General features: G+C 47.5%; 1 pseudogene; it reads left to right on the top strand.

The window, feature by feature from the left end:
* The first annotated feature begins 297 nt into the window (after positions 1 to 297).
* LOC101992905 lies at positions 298 to 1103 on the top strand (annotated as a pseudogene).
* The last annotated feature ends 12828 nt before the right edge of the window (positions 1104 to 13931 follow it).

Genomic DNA, 13931 nt, shown 5'->3' with positions numbered 1-13931 from the left:
GCAGCCCGAGGTTAAGGACAGTCAAGCTTAGTGAGTGAAAGTCTGAAAGCTGGTGAGGATGTGACTAAACAAGGGGACCATATCCCAGCCCCAACATTGGCTGTGTGGTTCTGGCTTTAGTGTTAAGGAGAAGAAAGGAGTTAAGATCTTGTGGTTCTGGTTAGCTGGAACTGAAAAATCAGCTGTGATTAACAAAACACCAGAACTACTAAAGCAAAATTTTGCTTTGCTGGGATTCTTGATGCTGTTGGCTGGAGCTGAGAAATTAGTGATTAAGAAGAGACTAGCCTCTCTCTCCTCCAGCCCGGCAAGATGCCCAAGGGAAAGAAGGCCAAGGGGAAGAAGGTGGCCCCGGCCCCTGCCGTAGTGAAGAAGCAGGAGATGAAGAAGGTGGTGAATCCTTTGTTTGAGAAGAGGCCTAAGAACTTCGGCATTGGGCAGGACATCCAGCCCAAGAGAGATCCCACACACTTCGTGAAATGGCCCCTCTACATCAGGCTGCAGCGGCAGAGGGCCATCCTTTACAAGTGGCTCAAAGTTCCTCCTGCCATTAACCAGTTCACCCAGGCCCTGGACCAGCAAACAGCTACCCAGTTGCTTAAACTTGCCCACAAGTACAGGCCAGAGACCAAGCAGGAAAAGAAGCAGAGGCTGCTGGCCCGTGCTGAGAAGAAAGCTGCCGGCAAAGGGGATGTCCCGACTAAGAGACCACCTGTCCTTCGAGCAGGCGTCAATACAGTCACCACTTTGGTAGAGAACAAGAAGGCTCAGCTGGTGGTGATTGCCCACGACGTAGACCCCATTGAGCTGGTGGTCTTCCTGCCTGCCCTGTGTCGGAAGATGGGGGTCCCCTACTGCATCATCAAGGGAAAGGCCAGACTGGGGCGGCTGGTCCATAGGAAGACGTGCACCACTGTTGCCTTCACACAGGTTAACTCAGAAGACAAGGGTGCTCTGGCCAAGCTATTAGGACCAATTACAACGACAGATATGATGAGATCCGCCGCCACTGGGGAGGCAACGTCCTGGGTCCTAAATCTGTGGCTCGAATTGCCAAGCTGGAAAAGGCAAAGGCCAAAGAACTCGCTACTAAACTGGGTTAAATGTACTGCTGAGTTTTCTGTACATAAATATAATTACAAAACTTCAAAAGGAAAATAAAAAATAAAAAAAAAGAAGAGACTAGCCTCAGTGAGATGAAATCTTCTTGGAAGAGTTTCCTGAGAGCATAGAGAAGCTGTGTTCCAGGGACAGCCAAGGTTGTACCTCGTGCTAGCAGCCGGACTTGGTAATGTGCAGGCACCGCCCAGGTGGTACAGGTTTTGAAGGCATGAAGGAGTCATGGAGAGCAGCTGAGGCTTGACACTAAGACAGGAGAGGCCATTGGTGAAGGTACAGCCCCAGCAGCAGTTGAAGAACCAGGACTGAAGCAATCATGCGAAGTTCAGGCTTGGCACCATGAGATCCTATGAGAGGCTGTTGGTGGAAATGCAGCCCAGTTGCAACAGAAGATTCCAGGGTTTTGGAGATGTCAGTACCATGGGAGGACCACCAGGAACAGAAGTAGTGGGGTGGAGCCAGCCAGAACCTAGAAGATGAGCTACATGTACTGCAGAGGACAGAGCCAGAAAATGACCCTTTGGAGAAAATCGCGAGAGGATTCCAGCCATTGGGCAATTGGAATTTTGTAATTAAAAACTATCCAAGAAATGCCAGAGTCGTGGGATACCTGTGGAGGAGAGTGCACACAGGAAGTGGAACCAGCCACTCCCTGGTTAGAGAAAGATATGGATTCCGGTCAACAAAGCTGAATGGAATTGGAGATATGGATCACATTTCGACGCGAGACATGGAGATGCAGAGTTTGGAGTTTGCCCAGCTGGTTTTGGTCTTGCTTTGGTGGAGTATTTCCCACTATGCTCCCTTTCCTATGTTTTGAAATGGTAATGTATATCCTGTGTATATGATGTATATTATACATTAGAAGTATGTGATCTGATTTTTGATTTGACTTTACAGGGGATTATAGTTGAGAGATTACATGAATCTCAGAAGGTACTTTGAACTTTTAAACATTGTTGAAGTATGTGCATTTTGCTATGATATTATTAAAGGTTTATGGAGGTCAGGAAGTGGAAATTGGTAGTTTGAATGTATTTGGCCCCATAAGCTCACAGAGAGTAGCATTACTAGATGTGGCCTCCATTGAAGGAAGTATGGTCTTGTTGGAGGCTGGATGACACATACTTTAATCCAGACCTTGAGGTTGGAGGACACACCTTTAATCTGGGCCACACCTTCCGTTGGAAGTGTGCCACTGGTCTGGTCTTTGAGGTCTTTTTCTCTAGCTTCGCTCAGTGTGACAATCAGTTGACCTTCTGCTGCCTGCCTATGAAAATATAAGAATTCTCAGCTCCAGCACCATGTCTGCCTGTACGCCACCATGCTCCCTGCCAGGATGGACTGAACCTCTGAACTATAAGGGAGTCCCCTCAGTTAAATGCTTTTATAACAGTTGCCATATTCATGGTGCCTCCTCACAGCAATAAAAATCTAACTATGACAAAAGTTTCTTGGTCTAATAAGAGCATTAGATTACCAAAAATTAGTTTATATATACTTGTCCTCAAACAATGGGAACAAGTTTCGTTGTTGAAATGATCACCACGGTGTTCTGAGGTACTAGGTGCTTCCCATCACAGGGCTGAGCAGTAGCTCCATTTCTGAAGGTAACCTCTTCGTTCTGATCTAGAATACCTCCAAGAATGAGACATAAAGCCTGCCAAAGGAGCAAAAAATTAAATCAACCAAAGAAGGCACGTGGGTAAATAAGACACAGGTGGAGCACAGTCACCTGGACTTGTCACTCAGCAACCTCTAATTCCACCTAGGTTGCTACAAATGACACATCACCCCCCCCCAACAAACACACACACACACACACACACACACACACACACACGTGAGCGCATGTATGTCCTTTCTCTGTCCCCCTTGATGACAGGTCTTACTGTGTAACCCAAGCTTGCCTCAAGCTCATCATCCCCTCAGGCACTGGGGTCTCCAGTGTTTACATCTCTCCCAGCTTCGCTTTCAGAAAAGGACTGATGCGCTTTCGTGCATGTATTCTTCTCTGGACCCTCACCTCATTTTCCTTATCCACTCACCCGATAGCAGACTCACCGTTGAGTCTGTGTTGGCTGTTGAGACTGGTACTCCGATAGATTTGGGGGGTGCAGGTGTTTCTGTGATGATAGGATTTTGTTCCTGCGGATGTGCACACAGCAGAGGGCCTGCTAGATCATACGTTTGTGCTATTTTTAGTTTTTAATGGCCTCTCCATAGTGCTTTCCGTTGTGGCTGCTCTAATAACGCTCCTACTAACGGTGTGAGGTATTTCCCTTCTCAGTATCCCAGGCAGCACTTGATTTTTCCTTTTTTTTTTTTTTTTTTTTTACTTTTTAGTATTCTCTTAAATATGTACAGATATTGTAATAAAAAGGACAGAAATGCTCCCAGGTAGATATAAATGGAAAGAATTTCTCACACACCACAGATGCTCCGTGGAAGGTCTCCGGATCAAAGGAAAGTGAATCCAGGTGGAGGTGTGAAGATCCAGGAAGGAGAGGAGAGTGCTGGAAACAGAGACAACTGGGTACCTGTGTGGCAATAAAGACCACGTGCAGCGAACGCAATGATGTCACATCTCCAGCATGAACTGGAGTAACAATCTAACAATAGGGTGCAAGGCAGAGAGAAGGTGAGAGTTACAACTGCTGGAAGGCACAACCTGCTTAGAAAGCAATAAAATACACCACTGTGGAGTAGATTGGGGGGGTGGCTGTCACATGTTGTAATTTCTAAAGTAACTACCAAATGAATAAGAGACAGTATAATTAAACAGTAATGGGGGAAAACTGTGCAATAAAAAGGTATGTTGGTTGACTTCGAAAAGGCTTCTGGCCATACCACCCTGAACATAACTGGTCTCATCTAAATATTGCTTGTGAAAGATTCCAGGAAAGGAGAAATATATAACAAACAATAAAGAAAGTCAAGAGAACAGGGTAGAGGGATGGTGGATGGGGATCAGTGACAATACTAATTACATTAAATATAAATGGAAAAAACAATCTAACTAAAAGACAAAGACCCGTCAGACTGGATTTAAAAACCAGAACCACCATCTGCTGTGTGTGAGGCACAGCTGAACACAAAGACACAAGCTGACTGAAATCAGAGCAGGATGCAGCATCAAACTTTATGTCCCAAGCATTGAAAGATATCTAGTGAGATGTTTTATAAGGATCGAAAGGGACCTCTATTGTGAAGACATTCTCATCCTAAATGTGTATATATCAAATAATATAAGTTTAAGAATATGAAGCAAAAATCAACATAACTAAGAGGAGAAATAGAATAGTTTATACATTCAAATTTGATATTTTAATTCTCAACAACCAAAGATAACAACCAAGTCAATAGTATGGAAATTCTCAACAGAATGATTATTTAACTTGACCTAAATGACATAGACTATTACACCTACAATTGAAAAATTTTTAAATACAAAAACATTTTCTAAAACACCAGATGTTAGGAGCAGGAGTCTCCACCTTTCCAAACTGATGTTGGTCCACAGATGTAATCATGAAATGCTATAACAAAATAACCTTCAAGAAAAAGAAAACCGCGAGAACATGCTCACAACCTCGAGGGTGGCAAAGCAATTAAATGCATCTTCCAAAACCCCAAGGAGAAAGTCTTAGTAATTTAGAGCATTATAAACAGAACTGTTGACCACCAGATGCCATATGAAAAGTAAAAAGGAGGCTGAGGAGATAGTCAAGTTGGCCAAGTGCTTGTGGTACCTCACCCGAGTCACAACCCCAGCACCCATGTACAAATCAGGCAAGGTGCCTTTGCCTGAAATCCTACCATTTTGGAGACAGAGACAGACAAGAAAATCACCAGGGCCCCCTGGCCAGCTTTCTTACTGAACCAGTGAACTCCATGTTTAGTGAGAGAATGGTCTCCAAAAACTAAGATAAGGAGTCATAGCGGAAGACACTGACATCAGAATATGTGTATGCATAAGTTATATACACACCTTATATATGCACCAGCATGTACGAGAGGAGAAAGAGAAAGCCACAGGGAGTGTGTTGCTAAACATGCACACGTATAATAATACAGGGAACTATGTCATAAACACACACTGCCTGCACCAGCCCAAGGAAGAAAGTGAGAAAAACTTGGTCACTCCACAAAATAAGACATGTGATTAGCCACAGGCTTTCTCCGGTTTTACAAAGCTACAAAGTATATGGTTGGGGCCACCAGTAATATTTGAATGCATTTTAAGCACTAGACCATGCGAGTATTAATTTTGATCTGTGTGGTTATAATAGAAGGCAATATAGGAGAACTCCCCTTTCTTAGAGATGCAAGGACCTGGCAGGCATCTGCACTTGAGGCCGAAATACAGCCTGACAGACAGATGACACATTGAGAGCTGGATGCATGGACTTTTGTTGTGTTATCATTTGTAACTGTGCTTGTTTCTGAGTAGAACAATTAGATGGATTTGGGGAATAATTAACCACCTTTGTATCTAGATAGAAAATACGTGGCTATCCATTCTTCCTATTATTTATGACTGAAGTTCTTCAAATAACAATGTGGAAATTGCCAAGTATATTGGCTCATGCCTGTCATCTCAGCACTCAGGAGGCTGAGGCAGGAGGATTGTGAGTCCAAGGCCAATCTAGGCTCCACAGAGAGTTTGTTTAAGAAGAAAAGGTGTAGTTAGAACTCAATAAACCCGGGAAGAAGAGGTAATAACAGAGAGGACAGGCAACTTCTTCATGGTCCTTGTCCCCCCATCCAGGCAGCCTTTCTGCAGCTTCTGACCTGGTGGCAGGTGGCTCTGTGCTTTGCTGGGTCTGTAGAATCCAGACTGTGAGGGGCTTCAGTGAAACCAAATAGTGGTCTATCTTGCTAAGAGTTGATCTTTAAGGTACCCTGAAAGCCAAGCACTACCCCCAAACTCTCCATGGCCTATGGGGACAGTCTTGCGCAACTACCATTGACGGCACTGTAGGTTTGTTCAGACCTCTGTAACCAGTGTGGCAGGAGAAGGAATTGCACACACCCCACTGCTCTGATCCAAGAGCATGGAGTCCAGATGAAGGGCGAGGCTGTGCAGACAGCAGCGGAGCAACAGCCTTTTTAAAGACTGCCACACTCAAGAAGATACAGCCTAGGTAGAGCCCGGCAGAGCACTGGAGGAGTGGCCTGATTCTCAGGTCAAGACCTCAGCAGGCAAGCTAGGCCTCGGTGGTCTCCCTCCCCGGTTGCTGCTGGACTCCCAACCCTCAGCTGAGCATCGCTGAGGCCTGTAGCTCCTTTGCCCTCCCACCTGTCTAGGAGCTTGCACGGATGCCCCATCTCGGGCTGCCGGCCACAGAGACTCCAGCAAGTTTTTTCAAGTTCACTCAACCTTCTAACAATCGATTATTTCAGATTCCAAAACCACCAAGAAGCCTGGGAATTTTCTATTCCTCCCACATATATTTTTAATGATCTCTCTTTTACAGTTCTAGAATGAGCTTCGCTGCTCAGTGAACTGTTGTTTGGGGATCATGAATGTAAAGTTAGTACCCCACACCAGAAGTGGTAAGCTTCCACATGAATGGTCTGTTGCAGAAACAGTGTTCACTATATATACCACAGGGTAGCAAGGGCTGGAACATAACCGTGGGGAGGTAACTGCAACCCAGAGAGAAATACCCCAGAGATTTGACACACCAGGGAATGGAACCCAGGACCTCAGGGGAGTCAGCCAGCTCTCCGGCTGAGATCTCATTGCCAGCCCTATCAGAGACATTTTAAACCACAAAGACAGGTCTGGTTTTGGGCATTAAGAAGACAATAGAGCCAGGGGGTGGTGGTGCACCCCTTTAATCCCAGCACTCAGGGAGGCAGAGGCAGGAGGACCTCTGTTGAGTTTGAGGCCAGCCTGGTCTACAAAGTGAGTTACAAGACAGCCAAAGATGCACAGAAAAACCCTGTCCTGAAAAACAAAACAAACAAAAAAGACAATTTAGAATACAATTCTAACTTGGTCCTCCATACTCCTTAATAGTGATTGTTTAAAATGTTACAAAAATATGGGTCTGAAGAGATGGTTCAGCAGTTAAGAGTGTGGACTTCTCTTGCAGAGGACCTTAGTTCAGTTCCCAGCACCCTCAGCAGGCAGGTCACCTCCATTCATAACTCCAGCTCTATGAACACCAGGCACACACACACATAGTACATATACATAAATGCAGGCAAAATACAAATACACATAAATTTAAAAAAAATTACAAAGATAAAATGGTCACACATCATGATGAGAATATATTTAAATTGGTATATTTAATAGTAAAAGGAACTCAAGGCAAATAGATTGTCAGAGGTTATCCTTGAAGATACAAGAAAAGCTGAGACAGTGAATAGGAGACGCCAGCGAGTCAGTGATGTTAACAGTCTGCTTAAACACAACTCCAAATGCCCGAGGTCATCAATTTCTGTAGAGAAAAGGTTCCCCGGCTCAGCTTTAGAGGGCTAGAGCCATGATCGCTTGGTCCCTTTGCTTTGGGCTTGTGTGGCACATGATGGAGGGAGTGTGGCGAAGTGAAATTGCCCACTTCATGGCCAGAAAAGGGGCTGGGGCCTCACCACCTTCTGCAAGGACTCTCTCCCAGTGACCTAGAGACCTCCCAGCCTCATAAAGGCCTTCAGTACAGGCCGCTGGATAAATACTCAAGACCTAAGCCACAGCCTCTGTTAAAACCTCTCTTTTCTCCTTTAATATATTCAATATTAGGAAAAGAAAAGTAGAATACAGTGGCTAGTAAAAACCAGTAGGAAGTACACGAGAACTTCCCTGCCAATAAATTTGAAAATATAAATGTACTATTTGCAGTTGCAGGTTAGGCTGGGCCTTAAAATACATTAACTGGTGGAAAAATCAGAAAAACTATGATTGATAGAATGTCATTTATTTAATATTAAGAAACATATAAGTCACTGTGTTCTATAGCAGACAGCAGGTGAGAAAGGGGACAATGTGGTGTGTGCCATGAGTTCCATGCAGAAAGAGAGAGGCTCCTGGCTCAAGTCCATCCAAATGGGCTTTTGAAGAGGCTTCAGAGAGTACCTGTTGCATTCTGTGATCCTTGCATGCTCCAGGGACACTACCTGGAGGACACAGCTCCCATACATGGCAGCCAGAGAGCTGGGGGCCTTCTCTAAGGGAAGGGCACAGGGCAGAGGCTTGGAAAGATGGTGGCTGCAGGCCCAGTGAGATCCACTTTAATGGATGAGAGGGCTCAGTGTGGGTGGTGGCTCTTCAGGGTTTACAGGTTTCTCAGGCTGCTGTGTAATTTAAAAAAAAAATTGACATGCAAAGCTATCTGCCCAGGTGGAGGACATGAGAGCACTGACCCAGGACAAGGGCTGGGGAGAAAAGGTGCCCACAGTGACTTCTGAAGCAGCACTAAAAAAGAAAAGCAGAGGGAGATGTTGAGGTCCTGCCAAGCCTGGGGGGGGGGCATCATGATGGAAATCCTCCAGGCAGTAGAGGCTAGATGCTGGTTCAAGAGACACACCATGGGGTATCTCCATCTCTGAACATCTGATCAGCCCTCAAAGTGACAGTGGTGGACCCTGCAGGGTAGATGCCAGAGGACTGCTGGGTTAGGACTCAGGATTTGGGGTGAAGGAAATGGGGAGACATTTGAGGGTGGGACTGGCAGGCATCTGGGTAACTTGTACACCACCCGAGGTCTCTTCTAAATGAGGGGTTGCGAATGGGCCCCTCACTACAAGCCTGGCTGAGCTGGTTGGCACCTGGTCCCCAACTTGGACAAGAGTTGGAAATATCACCAGCGAGGGTAGGGGTAATCAAAGAGCAATTTCCAAGAGCAAGGAAATGCACTGGAATTCGTGGCATCTGGGTACCGGCTCTCGAGTTGGCGATAAAAGTTGGTGGCATCATTTGACCACACAGAGGGCACAGGAAACCGCCAATTCAGATTACGGTATCTAGGTGGATATATATGGGGCTGTGTCCATGTGAAAGTATATGGGACTGGGTAGGCTTGTGACATCTTAGTTACACAGGGGTAGACAGCATAAAAAGCCCTGGAGGAAGGTTCCAGAACTAAGTCAGTTAGGAATCCTCCCCTCATGCCACCCCAGAAACTACAGGGAAGCTGAAGAGAATTCATTGCGTGGTCTGAGGCAGCTATGGACATGTGGGTTTGTCTGGATGCTTGGCTGGGAACATTTCTTCTCCTAGACGGTTTCTGGGTGGTGGCTCTCTATTCTTTCCCCAGTTGCATGTCGTTGAACGGGTTGAGCATCTGGTCCCCTTAGCTAACGGTTACCCCTGTGGAGGAGATGGCAATCAGAAGAGCTGCCAGGAGGGGTGTGAGGTGCACCTAAGGGGGGGGGAGCTAAAGGACAAGGCAACAGCCGTAGCACACAGAGAGCCATACATGAGAGCCGTAGCCGTACATGAGAGCCGTACATGAGAGCCGTACATGAGAGCCGTAGCACACATGAGAGCTTACACCAGAGAATGTAGAGGAGACAGTCTCTTCTAGGGGTGGGGGGAGGGGGTGAAGATAGAGCCTGGGCCCTCACGACGTGCTAGGTGAGCACTCTACTACTGAGCCTCACCCTGGCCCAGATGGGGTTTGTCAAAGAGACAGTGTCTCAAATCAATTAAAAGTTCTTCCTTCTGAGCCTCAGGAAGGTCCTGTCCTTCACTTCAACATGTGTGTGGAACAAACATCCAGGAAGACTGGCGTACAGCCCCACAGACATAGGTGACACGCAGATGGAACGTAGAACATTCCAGAAGGATCTGGAGCCCCCACCTCAGAGGTAGGAACAGGAAAGGCTGGTACCAGAGAGGTTTTCCCCAGGGTGTGGGAAGGAAATCCTCCTCCTCCTCCTCTGTAAGCAGACAGGTGACTCACCTCCCTAGCTGAGTCCCCAGGTCACCTTCCTTTGCAGACCCCTGAGGGGTGAGCAGGTCACGGACAGGTGAGGTCACTAAGGGTGAGCAAGAAGGTCGTTGAGAGATAAGCAGGCAGGTCACTCGTTTTTCCCTAATTCAAGAAAACTGCCAACTTTTTCTTAACATCTTCCAGTTCCCCTAGTTGGTTCTGTCCCCACCACGCAGGCCAGCCCCCTTTTCCTGTGATGCGCTACCCTGTGTGTGGTTTCTGTGTCCTGAGTCCCTCTGCCGTACAGGGAAGGTAACAGGTTAAAGCGTCCCGGGGAGTAGTGTGGCAGAAATGATGGAGGACAGAGGTGAGAGAGGCATTCCGAGAAGGAGAGAGCAGGAAGAGAGAGCTAAGGCTGTAACAAGCCAGAAACAGAAACTACTGGCCCGGTTCTCTAGAAAAGTCCAGGAAGCTGTCAAGTCCTAAGGTCCAAGGCTCCCACGCAGCCTGGCCTGGAACACTGGGTGCTACAGGAGCTGAGGGTCCCAAGCTGGAGGCCCAGCCAAGAGCTGTGACCCTAGCAGGCCCTGATTGCTGCTCATTTCCAGGAAGCTGAGGATTATAGATGGCTGCCCAGTGCTGGGCTGCTGTGGGGTGAGGTGGTGGAGTGGGGGGTTAGACTTGAGTACCTGGAGTCCAGACTACCCGACCCTTAAATCTTTGAACAATAGGCTGCTAGCTCTCAGGGCTTCAGCAGCAGTCTCTGGCTCGACCAGCTGTGCTCCTGAGGTTCAGGCATTCAGAGGCTGGGACCATCTGTACTGCAGTGTCTTTACCTACTCATGCTTCTATCGGGGACAAGCAAAGCTCCAGTTAGCTGAGAGATAACACCCCTGGTTATTTAGCGTCCAGCTTTTACCTATCAGCCAACACCATGTTCCAAGAAACTCTTGAGTGTTGGGGATGGCAGACCACCAGACCCTGAATTTCTTGTAAGCAACTTGTTTTCCTCTGCTCTGAGCAGCCTGCAGCTGCTCTGAGCAGGAGACCCTGATGGCAGGGGAGTGGGTTCTGATGAGTCTGCAGCTGAAAGATCCTGAGAGCTGGGGCGTGGCCAGAGCCCTATATAAGCTGCCCCTGAGCACAATAAAGTGGGCGTTCTTGGCACTCTTGTATTAAGGATGACCCGTGTCCTCGTGTCTCTGTCTGTCTGTGCACGTGTTTTTAAGTCTCCAGTTTAGTTCCCAGCTTGTGTGCTACACCTGAAGAAAGCCTGTAGCCAGCAAAGTAAAGGGAGGTTAAAAAACAAAGATATGGCTAGAACTACACACCCTGAAGATAAGAATAGGACTGGACAGGAGGTGAGCACTCAGGATAACTGTCTACCTCCAAACCCTGGAGTCCAAAGCCAAAGCCAAAGAAATCCTGAAAGTCTCACAAAATTAGAACAGCGACAATTAGGAGAGAAAGTAAGAAAATTAGAGGGTAAACCATAGGTCTAACATCCAAATAACAGGACAGAGTGGAGCAGAGTTCACCGAAGACCAATTCAAGAATATGTCCTAGAACCTGAAGAATTCTAGGTGAATGGGGCTTATCTGTGGGGCAGCAGGCAAGTTAAAGCAGACCCAGATATTGCCCTGTGAAATATCAGAATACTAGTGCTAGGATTTAGAGTTTAGATGCCCTCGATGAAAGTTTATGCTGAAATTTTATTCCCATTGTGAATCATCAAAAGTTGGGATCTTTAAGGAGTGGTTACCTCAATGACAGCCCTTCAAAACCGTTTCAGCTGTTGGATCTCCTCATAGATTATCTTAAGGGTAGATCTGTTGGAAGGTCCTGTGTCATCCAGTCTCTTATACACAGCCCTGTAGCCTAGGCAGCTTGGGGGATCTCTAGTATGGTAAAGTGTCCCCCAGTCCTACGTGGGACCGTTCGTCATCCTTTGGTCCAGTGTGTCTAAACCATATATGCTGCCCTCCTGATACACACTTAACCATTTCAGTTATCAGACAGAAATGAGATCGGTTGACTCATCGTCTTGTTCATTGTGATTCATTGTGCCTTGCTGACAGTTTGCCTGCGCCAGAGAAAAGCTGAGAGCACTTGAAAAGAAAAAAGGTGAAAGTTGTTAGCAGCACAGAAAACGCCCCAGGTGAGCCTGCCACACAATCGTGGCAAGATGATCCGGAGTGAGTGTATATAGGAAAACACAGTGCAGAGTGTCCCACGCCAGCTGCGTCTATTTGGGGACATGGTCAACTCCCTCAGTGCTGGGGGCGGGGGGTTAACTGGTTACTCGGGCACATGGAAGTAAATGGCAAGAAAAGTAACTTTTAAAGGTTAGAGGCAGGAAAGGAGGGAATGAGAGGGGGCTCATTTGTCAATAATTCTATTCTGCTGTAAGTACCAGATTTGTATCGGTAAGCGTCAAACAAAGGAATGGGCTCTCACTCCCTGCCGTCAGGTTGGTCAAGCTGGAAAGGATTGACAGCACCGAGTGCTGAAGAGGTGGAGAAGGTGGTAAGACTCTCATACTGGCACATCTGTAGAAGGCGAGTTGGCAAACGTGATCAAAATGTAAGAACTGGCCGTACCCTCCTTGCCTTGAGGGTGCCTCCTTATTGGAGCAGCATGAAAAGGAAGCTTAGGGTGGAAGGGGAGCCACTTACCATACTACTGGGGGCCAGACTGGGGTTCTTAGAGCTGGGGTGGGGCTGAGACAGGTCAAACCAGGCAACTGATGGGGAGCCTGGTACCAGCACAGGCCCCAAACCAACCTCTCCTTGTCCCCAGCATCCTTACCTGGTGCAAGGAGGGCAGGCGTGAAGAGATGGTCGTAGAAGGGGAGCGATGGAAGGCTGGCAGCTGCAGAGGTGGGCAAGAACAGGTAGGAACCGTGAGGGCTGGAGGCGAAGCTCATGATGACCTCTGATGCTGGGGAGGAGGCTGGGCAGGGAAGATGGCTCACCCTCGCCAGGGACAAAACCACGGTCTCCTTGAACAAGCCCAGGAACATACATACCTGATCCTCCTTGAAGGATTTTTTTCTGCTATTGAACTGGACTGGATGAAGATGCCAAGGTCTTGGGTGCCCAGGTCTTGGGTGTCCGCTGGCAGAGCTCCACTGAGAGTGGCCACTCGGCGCCGAGGTCTTGGGTGTCCACTGGCAGAGCTCCACTGGAAGCGGCCACTCGGCACCAGCCTTCTCCTCACTGGCTACTCGCTCCAACAGTGGCAGCAACCACACCTGCTTGCCGCCCCGTAGCTTCCCTGCAGCTTGAGGTTTGGCCCAATGCTGCTCCATTTAAGCTAGAGGGTGGAGCCAAAGATGGTCACGTGGGTGAGGCAGGCCTGGTCACCTGGGTGTGATTTTGGACGACTTGGAGTGGGTAGGGAGGAGGCTGAGTGGATTCAGCCATTCCGTTGTTTCCAGAAACGAAGACAGCCAGACCCGAGGGAAGCCAGTGGTCTTTGGAATATGGAGAAGGATCTGAGGCCTGAGGTCACGGTGCAGGAGCTGGGTATCCCTGCTGGGTAATGAGGAACCTGCCTGACTCCATTTTGAAGGCAGGCGCCATTAAGCTGTATTGTTAAAAGTCAGTTTCCATGTACTGTTAGAGCTGAGTTGTTGGGTCTTGTTTGTTTGGTTGTTTTGTTTGTTTTTGCTGGTTTTGGTGTTTTTGAGACAGGATTTCTCTATGTAGCCCTGGCCATCCTGGATCTCACTCTGTAGATCAGGCTGGCCTCAAACTCAGATTTGCCTGCCTCTGCCTTCTGAGTGCTGGGATTAAAGGTGTGTGCCAACTGTTAAGTCTGTTTCCTGGATCCTGATGTGGATCCAAAACCATGACCTTGAGGTTTTTTTCCCCTCTTTAACCCTCCTTAATCACTAGGTGACCACGTTGGAGGGGGTGGTTTTGA

The sequence above is a fragment of the Microtus ochrogaster genome, unplaced genomic scaffold (assembly GCF_000317375.1).
Source record: "Microtus ochrogaster isolate Prairie Vole_2 unplaced genomic scaffold, MicOch1.0 UNK1, whole genome shotgun sequence".
NCBI classification, from domain to species: Eukaryota; Metazoa; Chordata; class Mammalia; order Rodentia; family Cricetidae; genus Microtus; species Microtus ochrogaster.
The sequence above is the reverse complement of the archived record's forward strand: the minus strand, read 5'-3'. Positions and strand labels throughout refer to the sequence as shown.